General features: G+C 38.0%; 2 protein-coding genes across 2 annotated transcripts in view; one reads left to right on the top strand and one right to left on the bottom strand.

Moving 5' to 3' along the window:
• Positions 1–6,135, bottom strand: part of PPP1R42 (protein phosphatase 1 regulatory subunit 42) — a 50,256-nt gene extending 44,121 nt beyond the window's left edge. Inside the window, exon 1 of the mRNA XM_027127962.1 lies at positions 5,959–6,135. The gene's annotated coding sequence lies outside the window, so the exon portion shown is untranslated. The remainder of the gene's footprint in view (positions 1–5,958) is intronic.
• CSPP1 (centrosome and spindle pole associated protein 1) overlaps positions 1–17,412 on the top strand; it is a 197,028-nt gene that overhangs the window by 44,286 nt on the left and 135,330 nt on the right. The window lies entirely within an intron of this gene.

Raw genomic sequence — 17,412 nt, 5'->3', positions numbered from 1 at the left:
TAATATGCTGCTGAATTTGGTTTGGTAGTGTTTTGTTGAGGATTTTAGCATCAGTGTTTATAAGGGATATTGGTCTATAGTTTTCTTTTGTTGTAGTCTTTGTCTGGCTTTGGTATCACAGTAATGCTGCCCTCACAGAATGAGTAAGAATGTGTTTGTTTCTCTTCAAAGTTTGGAAAAGTTGGAGAAGGGTTGGTGTTTTTCATAAAATGTTTCATAAAATTCACCAGTGAAGCCATCAGAGCCAAGGCTTTTCTTTGTTGGGAGGTTTTGGATTACTGATTCAGTTTCCTTCCTAGTTATAAGTCTATTCAGAGTTTTTATTTCTTTTTTAAAATAAATTTATTTATTTATTTTTATTTGTGGCTGCGTTGGGTCTTCATTGCTCTGCGTGGGCTTTCTCTAGTTGCAGTGAGCAGGGGCCACTCTTCATTGCAGTGCGCAGGCCTCTCATTGTGGTGGCTTCTCTTGTTGCGGAACACGGACTCCAGGCGCGCAGGCCTCAGCAGTTGTGGCACACGGGCTCTGTAGTCGTGGCTTGCGGGCTCTAGAGCACAGGCTCAGCAGCCATGGCACACGGGCTTAGCTGCTCCGTGGCATGTGGGATCTTCCAAGACCAGGGCTTGAACCCGTGTCCCCTGCACTGGCAGGCGGACTCCCGACTACTGCTCCACCAGGGAAGCCCCAGATTTTTTATTTCTTCATGATTTAGTGTTGGTAGGCTTTGTGTTTCTAGGAATTTTCCCATTTCATCTAGTAATCCAAATTTTGGCATACAATTGTTCATAGTACTTGCATAATCCTTTTCATTTCTGTAGAATTGGTAGTAACATCCCTGCTTTCATTTCTCATTTTAGTTATTTGCGTCTTCTTTTTTTCTTAGTCCATCTAGCTAAGACTTTGTCAATTTTGTTGATCTTTTCAAAGAACCAGCTTTTGGTTTCATTGGTTTTCTCTCTATTATATTCTCTATTTCATTTATTTATGCTGTAGTCTTTATTATTTTCTTCTTTCTGCTAGCCTTGGCTTAGTTATTTTTCTAGTTCCTTAAGTTGTAAAGTTAGTTTGTTGATTTGAGATCTTTCTTGTTTTTTCTGTCAGCATTTATAGCTATAAATTTCCCTCTTAGAATTGCTTTTCCTGTGTCCCATAAGTTTTGGTATATTGTGTTGTCATTTTCACTCATCTCTCAGAATTTTCTAATTTCTCTTGTGATTTATTGTTTGATCCATAAATGCGTTGCTTATTGTTAATTTTCCAATTTTCTTTTTGTTACTGATCTTTAACTTTATCCCATTGTGGTTGGAGAAGATACTTCGTATTATATCTATCTTTTAAAATCTATTGAAATTTAATTTGTGGCCTAAGGTATGGTTTATCCTGGAAAATGTCTCATGTGCATTTCAGAAGAATGTGCTTGCTGTTGTTGTTGGGTAGAACGTCCTGTATATATCTGTTAGACCTAGTTTCTTTTTTGTGTTGTTTAAGACCTCTATTTCCTTACTTTTGTTTGGTTGTTTTATCCATTATTGAGAATAGAATATTGAAGTCTACAATTATTACTGTAGAACTGTAATAATTTCTCTCTTCAGTTGTCAGTTTTTGCTTCATATATTGTGTTTTGATGGTTTTTCATTAGGTGCATAAATGTTTATCTCTGTCATCTTGTTACTTATTTTCTATATGTCTTATACTATTTTTGCTCCTCATTTTCTGTCTTCCTGTCTTATTTTTGTTGAGTTGAGTTTTTGCAGTGAAACTAAATTCTTTTCTCATTTCCTTTTGTGTATATTCCAGAGCTATTTTCTGTGTGGTTACTATGGGGTTACATTTACATGTGGTTACATTTACCATCCTAAAGTTATATCACTCTAATTTGATTTATGCCAGTTTAACCTAAATAACACATAAAACTTTGTGTCTTTAATAGCTCTGTCCCCACCTTTTTGGTTGTTGATCTCACAAAATTACATCTTTATACATTGTGTACCCAAAAATATAAACTAACAATTCTTTTAAATGCATTAGTCACTTAAATTATTTAACAAAATGTGGAGTTACAAACGAAAGTTACAATACTACCAGATTTTAGACTCATTGCTTTTTAAATGTATTAGTCTGTTAAATCACGTAGAAAAACAGAAAGTGGAATTACTAACCATTTTTACAAAAATACTAGCTTTTGTAGTTCCCCTTGTTTTTACATTTGTTGAGATCTTTATTTCTTCTTGTGGCTTCAAATTACTATCTAGTGTTCTTTCATTTTACCTTGCTGGACTCCCTTGAGCATTATTGCAGGGCAAGTCTAGTGTAATGAACTCTCTCAGCTTTTGTTTCTCTGGCAATGTCTTTATTTTTGCCTCACTTTTGGAGGACAGTTTTGTCGATATTGGATTCTTTGCTGGCAGGTTGTTTTCTTTAGCACTTTGAATATATTGGTTCACTGTCTTCTGACCTGAAAGTTTCTGATGAATAACGTGCTGATAATCTTATTAAGGATTCCTTATATGTGATGAGTTATTTCTTGCTGCTTTCAAGATTCTTTGTCTTTTGAAAATTTGATTGTAATGTGTCTCAGTGTGGGTCTCTTTGAGTACATTTTACTTGGAGTTCATTGAGCTTCTTGCATGTTTAGAGTTATGTTTTTCATCAAGTTAGGGAAGTTTTCGGCCATTATTTCTTCAAATATTCTCTCCTCTCTCTCTCTCTCTCTCTCTCCCTCCTCCCCTCCTCCCTCCCTCCTTTCTGGGACTCCCACAGTGCATATGTTGGTCTGCTTGATGCTGTCTCACAGGTTCCTTAGGCTCTGTTCATTTTTCTTCAATACTTTTCAGCTCCAGAATTTCTCTTTAGTATTTATATGTTTATTGATATTTCCATTTTGTTCATACATTATTTTCTTGACTTTCTCTACTGCTTTAGATTTTTGAGCATCTTTTAGACAGTTGTTTTAAAGTCTTTGTTTAGTATATCTGCCACTGGGTCTTTTTCAGGGACAATTTCTGATTATGTAGTTTGTTTTTTTTTTAATAAACTTTAAAAAAATACTTAGGCTGCGCTGGGTCTTAGTTGTGGCATGCGGGATCTTTGTTGTGGCATGTGGGATCCTTTAGTTGCAACATATGAACGCTTAGTTGCAGCATGCATATGGGATCTAGTTCCCCCACCAGGTTCTGAACCCGGGCTCCCCACGTTGGGAACATGGAGTCTTACCCACTGGACCACCAGGGAAGTCCCTGATTATGTATTTTTGAATAGACCATACTTTCCCATTTCTTTGTATGCCTTGGTTTTTTTTGTTGTTGTTGTGGAAAACTGGACATTTTAATTTAATAATGTGGTAGCTCTGAAAATCAGATTCTCCTCCTTCCCCAGAATTTGCTGTTTTTGGTTATTGTTTTTTTGTTTTTTTTAATTGTTACAGGCTATCTCTGTGCTGGGGATCAGCCTGAGGTATAAACTTAAGGTCTTCTCAGGTCTTTTCGAAGTCTGAACCTTTCTTTTGGCATGTACAGGTCACTTTCTGTTTTTCCCTTTATGTGGAGCTGCTTTTGAATGCCCTAGTGTTTAATGTCTGGTTTCCAAAAGGGGAAAAAGAGAAAAGTAAAGGAAGAGGGGGGAAATAATGGGCAGTAGCCCTTTACATCCTTCTGGAAGTCACTTCAGCCAGAGGGAGTGGGGCTTGCAACAGTGGGGAGAGGTACAGCCTCTTTGTCTGCATCTCTGTGATCAGAAGCAGCAATGAATGATTAGCGGGCAGATCCTCAATGTTTGGTGGATAGTGCTTTTTGCCCACTTGGCTCCTGTAAGCTGTGTGCAAGATGCTCCAGAAGTCCCTGCACAGCTTCCTGCCACAAGGTTGGGTGTGAGGGATGGGCAGCTATTGCAGAGGTAAGATCTGAAACTGACCAACATGAACCACAGCTTATGCAGTCTATTGTCTAAGCCTTCCCCTGGAAGTTGTAAGCATTCAGCAGACTCCAGCATTCTAAAATAGTTAACAGCAGACAGGTTCTGCCAGTGCAGCTGTTGTTTAGGTGGGGAGACAGATGCTCCCTATTCTGGCATATTCCCAGAATCCTCTCCTCCCTGACTCTTCCATATACATTTTAAAATCAACTTGTCATGTTCCATGAAAAATCCTGTCAGAATTTTGTTAGGAATTGCATTGAATTTATAAATAATTTGTGAAGCACTAACATCTCTCTAATACTGAGTTATCATTTCCATCACTATGGTATGTCTCTCCTTTTTTGGAGTGCTTCTTTAATGACTTTCAGTAGTTTTATAATTTTCTCCTAATTAAGGCCATGCATAAGGGTTTTTTTTAGAGTCATTTTTAGGGATCATATATTTTTGTTTATATTGCAAATGTCATTCTTTTAGGAATTACATTCTCTGTAGCTAATGTGTCGAAATGCAATATTTTAAAATTATTTAAATATTTAAAGTATTTTAAAAATATTTCTTTGGCCTATATTTTAAAATTTTAGATACTTTTCTAGAAATTTCAAATATATTTTTTACACGATAACTGTGGTAAAAATGCACATCGTAAAAAGGTTATACATCCCAGGGTTTCTCCCTTACAGCTGAGGCAGGAGACTGCTGTGCAGGTGGCCATGCAGGAGCAAGCCTATACTATGAAGGAAGCAATGCCCTTTGGGAGTAACTTTTACTAATGGGAGACAGGAACCATGAGTGATTTATTCTCCCTTCTTTCCCCCATAGACTTTTAAGAGACACAGCCATTTCAAAAGGTCCCTCTGAAAACATGCTGCAGACTTCTGCCTTACACATTCTCTTATATTTGCTCTCCTTCCATCTCTGTCTCATTCCTTTTTTCCCTCTCTCTTCCTTCCCTGAGATTACAGCCTCCCAAAAAGTGTTATCACATGAGTTTTTCCTTCAGGCTCTGTTTTCTAACCTGGGCTAAAACAGAAATTTTGGATCATCTGAATCCTCATGAATGACCATGCTATAAATGGACTTTGTCTCTAGGTTCCAGTGCACAAATTGGTGTCTGTATAGAAGTAAATTTCTCTCAGACAACTAGAAAAGGAAAGAGGCTAATGTAATATATAAGTGAAGTATTTATTAAACTAGGGGAAGGCCAATGGACCTCATCAACAAGCTATAGGCAAACTTTCCAGGGGTTTGAATGTGGAAAGGGAGAGAATTGAACCCATAACACACAATGATAGAGACTGTTAACTCAAAAGAATGTGCATTATAGCAATCAAATCCACAAGAAAGGATTTGGTTTCATCAAAACACCACCATTCATGTTGTTAATAGAATATTAAACTTTATTGGTACAATAGTTTGTTTCAGAGATATTATAAGCTTCAGGAGTTTAAACTGAAATAATTATGTCAACACTTGTGAGATGTCCTTGATTTTCTTTTAAAAGTGGTTCATTATTTTCTAAAGTTTGAGAAACTGCTTTTCCATAATTTTTGCCTACTACGTATCTCTGTACTCTCAGGGCTCCATTTGCTAGGATGTCTCTAGCTCTCCAGATCGCTAGTGGGGACAGCTTAGAGCTGCTATACAAGTGCTTTGGAAATCCATTTTAGTAGACCCCTTGGCTTTCATCATTTGGAGCTCCTACTGGCTAGATGCGGGGGACGTTTCCGAATTCAGTTTATATATTTCCCTTAGGTAGCCCCAAACCCAGTGGCTTACAGATGCTCTAAATCGCCGGCTGTGAGGCTTTCCTCTTTTCAAACCCACAAATCCCGCTTCCTCAGCTTCTTGGCTACCACTCCACCCGTGTCTCCCTCCCCTAGAGCTGTTTCCCAACCTTGCCTGATTCTAGCCCTTTGTTTAAAATACAGACTTTCAGACTTTTTCTGGAAATTCTTGATGTCAGGAGATCTTACTGGCAGGTAAGTTTGAGAAACATGGCTGTAGGGTTTCCTCGGTTCCCACACTTCTCCCTTGAGGGCATCTCACCGTTCGCGGGATGAGCCGGGTCAGTAACTCAGGTTTGGTAAATTTCGCGGGTGCCCGGCCTCCTCGGCAGCTGGTGCGGTTGCTGGGCGACCAGACAGAGGCGTCTGGTCGGCCGCGGCTCACAGGAAATCTCGCGAGGTCTCCGGAAGCGCTATCCTCTGTGTCCTAGCCCGGGCCCAGCGCTCTGTGTCTTGGCGGCCGGGGGTTGATGGGAGCCACTAGGCAGGGTACGAGTGGAGGTTGGTTAGGGGGGATGAGGCCGTAAGGCATCGGTCACATTAGCGTTTTCGTAGACCAACCAGTAGCCAGAACAATTTTTGGCAGGTCACCATTTCCCCCTACTGGATTGTCCTTGCCATCAGCTTTGAACGTTTTAGTGCCCAGTTACCACGTTTTCCCAATAATAGGGCAGGAAACGAATTGTCTGAATCAAAGTCAGACATACTTCACCTTTCCTCTGATAAAATCCACACTCCTTAGGGTGGCATTCCAGTCCGGTTATAATGACCAGACTCACTGCTTGCCTCTTTCCCTCTTCAGTATTTACAATCTGGCACTTGGCCCAGTACTAAAAAAATTTTACCCTCTCTCTCCTGCTGCTCAGGGTAGCAATAGGACACACCTTTCCTCCTTAATATTTGTTTTCCCTTTTAAGATTCAAGGACTCAGCTTGGAATTGGTGCATTTTTTCTGAAGCCTTCCTAGGTCATGTTAAGTGATGCTTTTTTCTGCCCCCCAAACAACTGGGATATGGTAACTTCTTTAGCATAGCACTTAACACACTGCTGTCTGTTTGTTACCCATATCTCCAATAAGATGGTAAATTCTTTGAGGGTAAGGATTATGTCTTTTATCTTGCTATTCCCAGGGCCTGGCAAAGTGCTTTGTACATTAGCAGTCACTCCCAAACATTTAGAAAATATATAGTTTACAAATGAAGGAGAACAACAGTAGAACAAGTGGAAAGGCTTGTCATTAGCGGTACGGTAAAGTGAGCAATCTGAATTAAGGGACAGTACAAACCGGAAAACCGTAATAGCTCTGATCTTTAGGGTGGGGGCATTCTGGAAAATCATTGCTATTCCTTGAACAAAGAAGTGTCAGAGTAGGAGATTTTTAGAATTTCAAAGAGGCTTAGAGCCCACGTGGACCGTCCAATGTGCCATTTTGCAGATAAGGAAATTCTCAGGCCTAGAAAGAGAAAAGAGATATGCTGAAGGTGACACCTGAGGTAGCAGAGAGAGAATTTACCCTTGAGCCCCTAATTTCAAGCACAGGTCCCCCTTCCTTATATCTCACTGATTGTTGCAGTAAGAGTAGCCTAGAAAGAGGGACAGGGGCATGGGGACAGATATCCTAACCCCATTCAGGACACTGTTGCTAATGTCTAGTTGTGAAGCAGTGTTGGCCTGTATTAGGGTGAAGGCAAAGAAAATGACAAGGGATGAACAAATTTAGGAGGCATCTTGAAGCATGATTTAATAAAGAGAGATTGGATAGGATAAAGGGAGGGAGAAGTTGAAGATAATTCCTGGGTGTTAAGTAGAATAAAGGAACAATACTGGAGAAATTGGAGAGGGAGGCAAGTAATTTGGGGGAAGTGAATGAATTTCCATTTACACGTGTTAAACTTGAGGTGAGATAGGTTTAATAGTTTCCAGAATAGAACTAATCATTGAAACCATAGGGTCATAAACGGTGGTGAGGAAGAAAGTGGGGAAAAGAGAAATAGTAAGTTAATAACTATGCCAACTAGTTTGGATGGAAGAGGGAAGCAAAGCTAGTTAAGATATCAGAGAAAGATTTATCAGAAGTGAGATTTGTTCTGAGAAGAACAAATAATAATTCAGTGATTTAGAAACCAGTAAATTAGATTCAGGTACTAGGGAAGGAAAGAATTTAAGAAGAGTACCTAACAGAATAAACAGCTACAGAAGGATGTGACAAAGTAAAAGAATGATCAAAACAATATGGTTAAAACACTACAGCACAAATCAGGTGCCGGTCTTATCTATTTTAAAGGTCATTCATTTGGGAACAATAGATCCAGCACTATATGCAGGGCCATCCTATTGCTCTGTGTGGCTCTCATTTAACTTGCTGCTAACATTACTTTACATGTTTAGCAATGCCTCATTGAAAACCAGTTGCTCTGTTAATCTTTGTTTTATAACAGTTTCATATGTCATTGTAAAGAGGAGTATGATCTCATTTGTGGTAAAATTATATACATATTTAAATGTCTGAAAGGATATATGTCTATGTCTATACATGTATAGGTTTAGATGTAGAGCTGTAGATCTATACCTGTATCTGTATCCCAAAATATTTAATAGTGGCGGGATTATGACTGTTTATTTTTCCTTCTTTTTTTTTTTTTTTTTTGCGGTACGCGGGCCTCTCACTGCTGTGGTCTCTCCCGTTGCGGAGCACAGGCTCCGGACGCGCAGGCTCAGCGGCCATGGCTCACGGGCCCAGCCACTCCGCGGCATGTGGGATCTTCCCGGACCAGGGCATGAACCCGTGTCCCCTGCATCGGCAGGCGGACTCTCAACCACTGCGCCACCAGGGAAGCCCTATTTTTCCTTCTTTTTTAGTAATCAGGTTTTTAAGAATGATAACATTGTATTCTGAAAGTTCATTTCGGATTCTGCTGTTTGTAGAATTGAAAATCTCTTTGTGACAGCTAGTTTTTAAAATACTTTAAAACGGTTGAATTGCTAATTAATTTTTTAATGCAACAAGTTTGAGACAGTATTTTCTCATTAAGATGTGAAATATAATTCCTGTCTAGTGACACACAGTGTTAAACAGTCATCAGTGTATTTTCTAATATGGCAGAAATCTGGCAAACTGCAAGAAATACTTGTCTTCAGTGCCACATCTGTAAGTTCAGCATATAATACTCTAAGATTTACACTTTGACAGATGTTGAGAAATTTGTATTTGTTAAAAAAAAATGTGAGGTCTTGAGAATAATTTTAAAAGACACTCTTGGAAGAATGTGCTAAAGAGTACATTTTCTGAAGCCTCCAGTAGAGTTTCCAAGTAACTTTAGACAGAAACACATTTTTTATTTAGAATATTGTTCTGCGTATCTTTGTCAATTAGTATGTTTCCTGACCTTCTAGAGTACATACTACACAGGAAACACTTTAATTATTCCTTTCATTGAAAAACCAACAAATTAAAGGGCCCAGATATGTATATCATCACATAACTCCATACAGAAATATGATCATTTATTGGAGTTAGCTCCTCTTTTTATTTTGACCTTGTAGACTGGTAAATATTAGTAAGTATGGTAGGCAGACTTCCAACATGGTGTCAATGATTTCACCTCTTGGGATTCATGCCCTTGTGTGAACCCCTCCCCTTCAGTGTGGAATAGACTTAGTGACTTGTTCTAAGCAATAGAATAAGGCAAAGTTGATGAGATACCATTTCTGCGATTTGATTACAAAAGATTCTGTCTTGCTAGCAAACTCTCTATTGCATTTTTTGGCGTGCACTCTTTGATAGAGCAAGCTGTCACTTAGTAGAGCTCCATGTGGCAAGGAACTGAGGATGGTCTCTAGCCAACAGCTAGTAAGGAACTGAGACTCTCAGTCCAATGAGAAACTAAATGTCAACAACTACTGTTTAAGCTTGGAAGTCAGTCCTTCCCCAGTTGAGCTTTCAGATGTGACCTATTCCACACCTTTATTACAGCCTCATGAGGGACCCTAAAGCAGAGAACTCAAATTCCTGACCCATAAAATCTGTGAAATAATAAATGTGTGTTACTTGAAGCCACTAAGTTTTGGGGTAATTTTTTATGCAATAATAACTAACTAATACAGGGGACAATGGAAAACCTTTTTAAGGAGGGAAATTTTACTTAGAAATTTGGGACATGATTCCCATTTTCATAGGACCTTCTGAGGGGAAGCTCAGAGGAGAGAAATGAAGGTGATGATAGGAGGTTGTAGCTTAGCTGGAACAAAAGATTTTAAAATAAGTATCCATTTATAAAAGCTCTAAGTTGTAGAGTCTACAAAGGAAGCCTTTTGTTCAGGAATGAGGCAGTTTCCATCCAAGGCTTGATTACTCTTGATTTCTGTAACCTAGTCATGATCGTTAAATTGAGAGCTTCATGGGTTTTTAATGGCTTGATGTGCACAATATGGGCACCAATAATAAATAATTTCTTTAAAACTTAACTTAGTAATTAAATGATTACTTAAACAATTTATGTCATTTATTATATAATGTATTCTATAAATGTAAACGATGATTATATAGGTTTTGTATAAAACAATCCAAGGTATTTCTCATGAGTTCCAGACCTATGCATGCAACCAGCTGCTGGACATTCATTCCACTTGAATATGAATGTCCTAGAGGGAAAAAACCCTGCACCTGTCAAGAACTGAACTCGTTTCTATCCTGCACAAATGTGATCTGCCTCCTCTAGTTCCTGTCTTGCCCACAGTTCTGCCCTGCTACTCAGAGTAGAGCCTGAGTACTCTCTCATATACTAGTGCCCCCACGTTGGGTCACATCAAGTCCACTTAATCTCAGAAGCGACTGTCAAATCCAGCAGTCTCTCCATGCTCCCATCAGTACCTAAGAATGGACATGAAAGGACTTGGACAAGTTCTATTAATTTTTTAAAAGTTCTATTTTAGTACACAAAATTTTCTCAAGTTGTATTTTTAAAGTTCTATTAGATGTGACTGTAAATTAAAGGATCTAGGCTGAAAATCAGTTTCATTACCTGAAAGTAACATTTATGTCTAAATATATTTTAGAGTAAAATTGTTTTCTGAAAAGTATTTTTGTAAACATTGCCACAGATATTCTAATTGATTATTCAGGAATGAAGATTCCTGAAAAATCTATCGTCAGTAGAGCCTAACACTTTAGTTTGAGTCTTTGAGGAAGCATTTGCAAGAAAGGGACTTATAATTTTGGAAAAAGTTTAGATTAGGTTTCAGGAACGGATCATTACTTATGTTTTAGGGATTTTAAAAAAAATTGTCTTTCGAAACAAGGGTGGGGAACCTCTGTCTTCTAATAGAGATCCAAGACACTGCTTAAGTTTATCAGGCCAATAATAAGTTCAGCAAAAGTTTAATTAGTTGGTGATGGATTGAAGCTAAGAGTGAAACTCAGCTACGTAATACACTATAGTCTTGTATTTTGCAAAACAATTTGTTAAAATCAGTGAAAACATCTTGTATATTTGTATTTAACTGCTTTATTTTTTTGGCTCCTGTCTGTTTTTTGGTTAGCTTGTTTGAAAAGAGTTCCATTCTTTCATGCTTGTTTTTGAAAATGGCTGGTGTTTTTTTTTACTACTGTGTATAGCCATTTGCATATTTCTGCGGTTGTGATCCTTGATTGAAAAATTTAAAAAAACCTTTTCACTCTTGTTTTAAATCTGTTAAGAAGTTTGTGAAAAGATTTTCATTTTATCGTAATCTTATGGTGAAACAAGTCAGCTTCCCATAAAAAGGGATAAACATTTAATTTTGTTATCCTAAAAACACATATTGTTAATGTTTCTTAAAAGCAAATTGAAATGTCCATTGCATTTATTTCTTCATTGAACAGATATTTACCAACTGCCTACCATGTGCCATTGTTCAAGGTGCTAAGGATGCCGAAGGTATTCTGATCAAGTCCCCATCCCTGTGGCACTTACCATCCAGGAAGGGGAGACAGATAGTGAAAAAGTAAACAATTCAATGGTCAAGATGATTTCAGGTTGTGGTACATTCTGTGAAGGAAATGAATAGGATAAAATGACTGTATAACTGGGGTATAGAAGTAAGGAAGAAGGAGGGAAGGAGAGAGGTGTTTTCTTTAGATGAGAGAGACAGGCTAGGCCTCTCTGAAAGCAGAATTTGAGCTGAGACTTGAAGAATGAGCAGCTTAAAGAGCCAGGCCTTTGAGAGCCTGTGAGGAAGTGTTCCAGGCCCGGGAAGCAGCCAGTGTGAGGGCTCGGAGTTGGGAAAGAGCTGGATGAGCATAAGGACCCCAGGACACTGTGGCTGGAGCAGTGTGGAGGGGGAGAACAGAATGAGAGGAAAGCAGGAAATAGATCAGCCTTTAGGCCACAGTGATAAATTTGGATTTTGGTTTATAGCAGCATTTAGGTCATAAGGCAGAAGGCAAATTTTTCTTTTGTTAGTGAGAAAAATTATATTACATTTAGAGTTTGAAGGAAAGAACAGTGGCCACTTATTATTATATGTTGAAATTCAAAGTCTTGGTTGAAATGTAATGTTCTTTTTTTTTTTTGCGGTACGCGGGCCTCTCACCGTTGTGGCCTCTCCCGTTGCGGAGCACAGGCTCCGGACGCGCAGGCTCAGCGGCCATGGCTCACGGGCCTAGCCACTCCACGGCATGTGGGATCTTCCCGGACCGGGACACGAACCCGTGTCCCCTGAATCGGCAGGTGGACTCTCAACCACTGCACCACCAGGGAAGCCCTGTTCTTCTTTTTTTTTAATGTAATGTTCTTCTAGTGTGATATTAATGTGATGAATATAGTATCATCAAAGATGTTCTTAGAAATCTGGTAGCAGGAGCCACCAGAAAATATTATATTAGAAAATAAAATTTCTACTTGTGCTCCCAAATCTCTAATTTAATAGAGCTTTTGTTTCAGTTTTGCTCTTTACTGAAATAGGTAAAACACTTTTTAAATTGAGTTACAGTTGATGTACAGTATTATATAAGTTACAGGTATACAATATAACAAATTTTAAAGGTTATATTCCATTTATAGTTATTATAAAATATTAGCTATATTCCCTGTGTTGTATATCATGTAGCTTATTTTATACATAATAGTTTGTACCTCTTAATCCCTTATCCTTCATTACCCCTTCCCCCTTCCCTCTCCCCACTGGTAACCACTAGTTTGTTCTCTATATCTGTGAGTCTGCTTTTTGTTTTATTCGCTAGTCTGTTGTATTTTTTAGATTTCACATACAAGTGATATCACACAGTATTTCTCTATCTGACTTATTTCTCTTAGCATAACACCCTCCAAGTCCATCCATGTTGTTGCAAATGACAAAGTTTCATTGGTTTTAATGGCTGAGTTGTATTCCATTGTGTGTGTATGTATGTATATATCTAAATGTACACATACAAACACCACATCTTCTTTATCCATTCACCTGTTGATTGATAGGTCACTTCCATATTGTATTGCCAATTACATATTGGCAATTGTACATAATGCCACTATGAACATTGGAGTGCAATTAGTGTTTTTGTTTTTTTCAGATATGTACACAGGAGTGGAATTGCTGGGTTATATAGTAGTTCTGTTTATTTTTTAAATATTTATTTATTTATTTTTGGCTGCGTTGGGTCTTCGTTGCTGTGCGTGGGCTTTCTCTAGTTGTGGCGAGCGGGGGCTACTCTTTGTTGCAGTGTGCGGGCTTCTCATTGTGGTGGCTTCTTTTGTTGCGGAGCATGGGCTCAGTAGTTGTGGCTCGTGGGCTCTAGCAGGCTCAGTAGTTGTGGCGCACAGGCTTATCTGCTCCACTGCATGTGGGATCTTCCCGGACCAGGGCTCAAACCTGCGTCCCCTGCATTGGCAGGCACATTCTTAACCAGTGTACCACCAGGGAAGCCCTGTTTTTTTTAAAAAATAATTTCAGTTATTTTTATTTTCTTTATTTTTTTGGCTGTGTTGGGTCTTAGTTGTGGCACGCAAGATCTTTGTTGAGGCATGTGGGCTCTTTGTTGTGGCATGTGGGTTTTTTCTCTGTAGTTGTCGTGTGAGGGCTCCAGGGCATGTGGGCCCTGTAGTTTGCAGCATGTGGGCTCTCTCGTTGAGGCGTGCAAGCTCAGAAGTTGTGGTGTGCGGGCTTAGTTGCCCCGTGGCATGTGGGATCCTAGTTCCCCGACCAGGGATTGCACCCGTGTCCCCTGTATTGGAAGGCAGACTCCTTACCACTGGACCACCGGGGAAGTCCTGGTAGTTCTGTTTTTAGCTTTTTGAGAAATCTCCATACTGTTTTCCACAGTAGGGTAAAGCACTTGTTAATAAACTATTTTTAGATCTTGGGATAACTAGAAGTCCATGGTGTTGATGTCTGCCTAAATAAATTACCATTACAACAGGCCACAGTTCCTTAGTTTTAAGTAATGTAGTGTTTTACCTTGAATATTAAGACCAGTTAGAAAGTTTAAAAATAATCTCCCCTAGAAAGTGGTATTTGTGTATAATTCTCACATCAGTGGCATATCAAGTTAACTTCTCTGAAGGTATAGAACTTTTCAGATGACTGTAATTATTCAACACGGTATGCCCTCATACGTAAGATCATAAATTAGTTTTTTATTTAGTCTAATTTTTGTTACTTTATTTAAGCCCAGAATCTTAATAGCCTCAATTATATTAGAAACACATGCAAGAAATGATAGAAGGATTACATATGAGTTGAAGTAAAAGATTAAAGCTAAATACATACATGTTTTAAAGGACTTATTTAGTGTTGTCAATCATGCAAAGAGTAAATTGAAGTTTATTCAAATAATAAATCGAGCATGGAGTATAAAGTCGAAAATTCTAGGAACAAAAATGAATCATTTAAATAAAACATTTATTTGCAGATGAGCTTGTAGAAACTAAATTTTCAGGAAGGTAAGTAGTTTGTTATGCTTTGTAATGGTAAGCAAATTCATAGTTATATGATAGATATTTATAACCGTCTATAACCTAACATAAAAGTCACAAAGCTCTGTTCTTGACAATATATTTCTTTATGCATATGCCTCTTAGGTTATGAAAAGTACAACTGTAGTTCATCAAAATGTGCCCCAAGGCACAATACCATTTTACTCAGTCATTAGAAAGTTTAGCATAATTGCCTAGTATAATCCAAAGAAAATATGAGTACTGACATCAGGGACTCTCCAATTTGTTAGGCAATTGTTCCATAATTTTTGGCACCAAGATAATCCACATTTGAAAAAGCAATTAATCATTGGTGTTAGTTATCAAGCTATGATTTTAGCTGTTTCCTCCCAAATTTGACCTGAAATGACAGAGTTCCTTATTTTATTTTTGTAATATTCTGATTTCTGAGATCAAAAGTTTAAATATGCCAGTCTGGTTACAGTTGACCTGAGTTTCGTGTAACTAATTTTCTAAAATAAGTAGATCACAACTTTTTACTTATAAAGATAAATGGTATTTCTTCCAGTAATATTTGGATAAAAGGTTTAGAAATTTTTAGAAACTTACAGACTGATTACCTCAGAACAAATTACTTGAAGTCCTTAAACTAGCACTTGGCCCTAAGAAGGTAAATTTATTTGCTGCTAAAGATATTTGCTGTATTGAAAATTGACCAGAATGAGAGAACACAAAACTAGATTTTTAATTTTCAAATGCAGTGACATAGACACATCAATTATTAAACAGTGAATGAAATAATTACCCCATCGTAATTTGAACATAATCAACTTTTATTTTATATCATATGGATGAGCAAAACCAGAGCCATCATTCCGTGTAGTATATTTTTATATCTTCAAAAAACAAAAAAAACATTGCTCACCCATGTATGTATCTTTGGAGTTTATAGTTAAAACAATCCAGAAATTTAGAAAGAAACCTTGGAAACTCAACAGTCTGTGTTCAGTTCATTTCAGTCAGCTACATGTGGATACAATGCAGACTTAGCAATATAAAAGAACTCTTCTCTGCATGCATGACTTATGCATCTGTACCTCATCACTCATAGAACAGTTTTTGGAAACTCTGAACCTCTGCAGTATGTAGCATTCCAACTCCCAAACAGTTCCTCTGATTCGTTGTAAAGTTACTTATGTTCCTGCTCTTCTGTGTTTATTTTCAAGTGGCTGCACTATAGGGCAGTTTATTATTCTATTATGCAATGCAGTGATTTTTCAAAATCCTGAATACCAGGTAGTCATACTAATTTGTGACAACAATCTTCAGACTTGATCCCTCAAATGGAGCACGTGATGTTTGGTCTCAGAGCCAATTTTCCAAATTCAGAAACAATGGAGCACAAATGGTTTCTCTGCCCCTGTTGGCTCTTTGTTCTTGGCAGTACTACTGATTTCAAAATAACAACTTGTGTGGTGTCTTATTGTTAATCAATAAATAAAATGTGTGAATGACATACTTATATAACTGGACAGTATCACCTAAAAATGATACTAAATGCATAAATTCTCAACAATATATAGAAAAGTTAATGTTGTTGATTTGTTTGGAACTGGGACCTTGAGATATTAAAACAATCTGGAAAAGTTGGAACATCCTTGATTCTGGGATCTCGCTGTACCCTTATCTGGTCCCAGTCCCCAACCCATATCCACTGACTTCTCTCTCTATCTCTGCTCCAGCCTGTGCTTCTGGCTCCAGTTTTATTACTTGGACATTGGGATTAAGTTTTTGATGATGATTGACATTTCCTGTATATTATCACCATAGAGCTTGAGAAATTATCTCTGAAAAAATTTGAAGCTGAACAAAAACCAGACTTCACTTAGAAAATGGCCTTTTCAGCTCCTGAATAGCTCAAGGCTGTAAGATAACACTTTGCAGGAAAAAGCAATGCCAATTCATGAGTTAGTTTCTGAATGATGGCTGCAAATTGACCCGTGATTTCCTAAAATCTCAGTATTATGAATTAGAGCACTTATATCAAAAGTGATCATGACAATACATTAAAACTTAAAGATATACTTTAAAAATATTTATAAAGGTTCTTGCTTTTAATAAAGTAACTGCATTTACAATAGAATGCAAATACTCTTTTGTGGGGCTATTTTTGCGTGGGCTGGACTGTTAAGCAGAGGGGACGTTGTTGGTTGCTCTGTAGTATCCATTTAGCCTTAGTGTGTAGTAGTCATGAATTTTGGGTGTTACTGACCCCACTCCCAGCTCCAGGAGTTACCCTTAATTGGTCTAAACCAGTCACTATATATATATAATCCTAGGAGTGGGCTCATGACCCAAGTTAGACCAATCAGAGTGAAGTCAGAACCTTACTTTGAAAACCATGAGCAGCTTTTTCCCTGTGACTGGATGGTGTGGTGTACAGCCAATGTGGAGGAATCCAGCTTGAGGTTTAGGTCAACATGTGGAGGGCAGAGCTGTGAGAACCATTACTGGAAGCTTAATCCAACTATGCCTAAGCCAAATAAGTGTTTGGACTCTGAAGTTAGGTGAACCAACAAATTCTCTTTGTTTAAGCAACTGTTTTTGTTTGTTTTTGTCATTACTTGCAACCAAGGCATCATAACCGAAATACTGAGTCCAGTGAAGTTAGGACTGACAAGTTTTCTTTTTCTGGCAATTCCCTGTTGTTAGCATAGGCATTTCCCATCACACCAAGATATCTTAATTGATTAGATCACCAATGTCAAATTAAATGTGGATAACAGTCAAGTCTTGGAATGAAAACT

This window comes from Aethalodelphis obliquidens, unplaced genomic scaffold, assembly GCF_003676395.1.
Source record: "Aethalodelphis obliquidens isolate GAN/ISIS:26980383/991018 unplaced genomic scaffold, ASM367639v1 scaffold33, whole genome shotgun sequence".
In the NCBI taxonomy this organism is placed as follows: domain Eukaryota; kingdom Metazoa; phylum Chordata; class Mammalia; order Artiodactyla; family Delphinidae; genus Aethalodelphis; species Aethalodelphis obliquidens.
The sequence above is the reverse complement of the archived record's forward strand: the minus strand, read 5'-3'. Positions and strand labels throughout refer to the sequence as shown.